At 37.9% G+C, this 4,078-nt stretch overlaps 1 non-coding gene across 1 annotated transcript; it reads left to right on the top strand.

Moving 5' to 3' along the window:
• The first annotated feature begins 3,742 nt into the window (after positions 1 to 3,742).
• Positions 3,743 to 3,876, top strand: LOC123393449. The gene has a single exon (XR_006608229.1). It is a non-coding gene; the product is annotated as a U4 spliceosomal RNA (small nuclear RNA).
• The last annotated feature ends 202 nt before the right edge of the window (positions 3,877 to 4,078 follow it).

Here is a 4,078-nt window from a genome sequence, read left to right on the forward strand (position 1 = left end):
GCCAACTATATAAACCAATTAATAACAAAATCAAAAGAAACACATCAACAATAATACAATAATAGTAGGGGACTTTAACACTCCCCTCACTGAAATGGACAGGTCATCCAAGCAAAAGATCAGCAAGGAAATAAAGGCCTTAAATGACACACTGGACCAGATGGACATCACAGATATATTCAGAATATTTCATCCCAAAGCAACAGAATACACATTCTTCTCTAGTGCACATGGAACATTCTCCAGAATAGATCACATCCTCGGTCCTAAATCAGGACTCAACCGGTATCAAAAGATTGGGATCATTCCCTGCATATTTTCAGACCACAATGCTCTAAAGCTAGAACTCAACCACAAAAGGAAGTTTGGAAAGAACCCAAATACATGGAGACTAAACAGTATCCTTCTAAAGAATGAATGGGTCAACCGGGAAATTAAAGAAGAATTGAAAAAAATCATGGAAACAAATGATAATGAAAATACAACGGTTCAAAATCTGTGGGACACAACAAAGGCAGTCCTGAGAGGAAAATATATAGCGGTACAAGCCTTTCTCAAGAAACAAGAAAGGTCTCAGGTACACAACCTAACCCTACACCTAAAGGAGCTGGAGAAAAGAAAGAACAAGAAAGAAACCCTAAGCCCAGCAGGAGAAGAGAAATCATAAAGATCAGAGCAGAAATCAATGAAATAGAAACCAAAAAAAACAATAGAACAAATCAACGAAACTAGGAGCTGGTTCTTTGAAAGAATTAATAAAATTGATAAACCCCTGGCCCGACTTATCAAAAAGAAAAGAGAAAGGACCCAAATAAATAAAATCATGAATGAAAGAGGAGAGATCACAACTAACACCAAAGAAATACAAACTATTATAAGAACATACTATGAGCAACTCTACGGCAATAAATTTGACAATCTGGAAGAAATGGATGCATTCCTAGAGACATATAAACTACCACAACTGAACCAGGAAGAAATAGAAAGCCTGAACAGACCCATAACCAGTAAGGAGATTGAAACAGTCATTAAAAATCTCCAAACAAACAAAAGCCCAGGGCCAGACGGCTTCCCGGGGGAATTCTACCAAACATTTAAAGAAAAACTAATTCCTATTCTCCTGAAACTGTTCCAAAAAATAGAAATGGAAGGAAAACTTCCAAACTCATTTTATGAGGCCAGCATCACCTTGATCCCAAAACCAGACAAGGATCCCACCAAAAAAGAGAGCTATAGACCGATATCCTTGATGAACACAGATGCGAAAATACTCAACAAAATATTAGCCAATAGGATTCAACAGTACATTAAAAAGATTATTCATCACGACCAAGTGGGATTTATTCCAGGGCTGCAAGGTTGGTTTAACATCCGCAAATCAGTCAATGTGATACAACACATCAATAAAATTAAGAACAAGAACCATATGATACTCTCAATAGATGCTGAAAAAGCATTTGACAAAGTACAACATCCCTTCCTGATCAAAACTCTTCAAAGTGTAGGGATAGAGGGCACATACCTCAATATCATCAAAGCCATCTATGAAAAACCCACCGCAAATATCATTCTCAATGGAGAAAAACTGAAAGCTTTTCCGCTAAGGTCAGGAACACGGCAGGGATGTCCATTATCACCACTGCTATTCAACATCGTACTAGAGGTCCTAGCCTCAGCAATCAGACAACAAAAGGAAATTAAAGGCATCCAAATCGGCAAAGAAGAAGTCAAATTATCACTCTTCGCGGATGATATGATACTATATGTGGAAAACCCAAAAGACTCCACTCCAAAACTGCTAGAACTTATACAGGAATTCAGTAAAGTGTCAGGATATAAAATCAATGCACATAAATCAGTTGCATTTCGCTACACCAACAGCAAGACAGAAGAAAGAGATATTAAGGAATCAATCCCATTTACAATTGCATCCAAAACCATAAGATACCTAGGAATAAACCTAACCAAAGAGGCACAGAATCTATACTCAGAAAACTATAAAGTACTCATGAAAGAAATTGAGGAAGACACAAAGAAATGGAAAAATGTTCCATGCTCCTGGATTGGAAGAATAAATATTGTGAAAATGTCTATGCTACCTAAAGCAATCTACACATTTAATGCAATTCCTATCAAAGTACCATCCATCTTTTTCAAAGAAATGGAACAAATAATTCTAAAATTTATATGGAACCAGAAAAGACCTCGAATAGCCAAAGGGATATTGAAAAAGAAAGACAACGTTGGTGGCATCACAATTCCGGACTTCAAGCTCTATTACAAAGCTGCCATCATCAAGACAGCATGGTACTGGCACAAAAACAGACACATAGATCAATGGAACAGAATAGAGAGCCCAGAAATAGACCCTCAACTCTATGGTCAACTAATCTTTGACAAAGCAGGAAAGAATGTCCAATGGAAAAAAGACAGCCTTTTCAATAAATGGTGCTGGGAAAATTGGACAGCCACATGCAGAAAAATGAAATTGGACCATTTCCTTACACCACACACAAAAATAGACTCAAAATGGATGAAGGACCTCAATGTACGAAAGGAATCCATCAAAATCCTTGAGGAGAACACGGGCAGCAACATCTTCCTAGGAACAACGCAAAAGGCAAGGGAAGCAAGTGAAAAAATGAACTACTGGGATTTCATCAAGATCAAAAGCTTTTGCACAGCAAAGGAAACAGTTAACAAAATCAAAAGACAACTGACAGAATGGGAGAAGATATTTGCAAACGACATATCAGATAAAGGACTAGTGTCCAGAATCTATAAAGAACTTAGCAAACTCAACACCCAAAGAACAAATAATCCAATCAAGAAATGGGCAGAGGACATGAACAGACATTTCTGCAAAGAAGACATCCAGATGGCGAACAGACACATGAAAAAGTGCTCCATATCACTCGGCATCAGGGAAATACAAATCAAAACCACAATGAGATATCACCTCACACCAGTCAGAATGGCTAAAATCAACAAGTCAGGAAATGACAGATGCTGGCGAGGATGCGGAGAAAGGGGAACCCTCCTACACTGTTGGTGGGAATGCAAGCTGGTGCAGCCACTCTGGAAAACAGCATGGAGGTTCCTCAAAATGTTGAAAATAGAACTGCCCTATGACCCAGCAATTGCACTATTGGGTATTTACCCTAAAGATACAAATGTAGTGATCCAAAGGGACACATGCACCCGAATGTTTATAGCAGCAATGTCCACAATAGCCAAACTATGGAAAGAACCTAGATGTCCATCAACAGATGAATGGATCAAGAAGATGTGGTATATATACATAATGGAATACTATGCAGCCATCAAAAGAAATGAAATCTTGCCATTTGCAACAACATGGATGGAACTAGAGCGTATCATGCTTAGCGAAATAAGTCAAGCGGAGAAAGACAACTATCATATGATCTCCCTGATATGAGGAAGTGGTGATGCAACATGGAGGCTTAAGTGGGTAGAAGAAGAATAAATGAAACAAGATGGGATTGGGAGGGAGAGAAACCATAAGTGACTCTTAATCTCACAAAACAAACTGAGGGTTGCCGGGGGGAGGGGGTTTGGGAGAAGGGGGTGGGATTATGGACTTTGGGGAGGGTATTTGATTTGGTGAGTGCTGGGAAGTGTGTAAACCTGGTGATTCACAGACCTGTACCCCTGGGGATAAAAATATATGTTTATAAAAAATAAAAAATTAAAATAAATAAATAAATAAAAAATATGGTTAAGCTTTGTGCAGTGGCAGTATCGTAGCCAATGAGGTTTATCTGAGGCACGATTATTGCTAATGTAAAATATGGTTAAAAGAAAAACAAAGTTTTGAGCATTCCTAAACCAAAACAGTCCTCTGAGTAAATGGAAAGTGGTTCTATAAAAACTCATAAGCATATACCATTAACCTGTTTTATTTTCCTACTTAGTCTGTAGGTATGAAGGAAGCTGTCTGAAGGAAGAAAATCATATTCATAACTCCATTGTGGTTTTTAGAGCAAAAAACACACACAGTGAAATTCAGTAAGTATTTACTGAAGAAATACAGCAAATAGCCCACCAAATTTTTGTT

The sequence above is a fragment of the Mustela putorius genome, unplaced genomic scaffold, assembly GCF_011764305.1.
Source record: "Mustela putorius furo isolate JIRA1106 unplaced genomic scaffold, ASM1176430v1.1 tig00000854_pilon_pilon_pilon, whole genome shotgun sequence".
Lineage (NCBI taxonomy): Eukaryota > Metazoa > Chordata > Mammalia > Carnivora > Mustelidae > Mustela > Mustela putorius.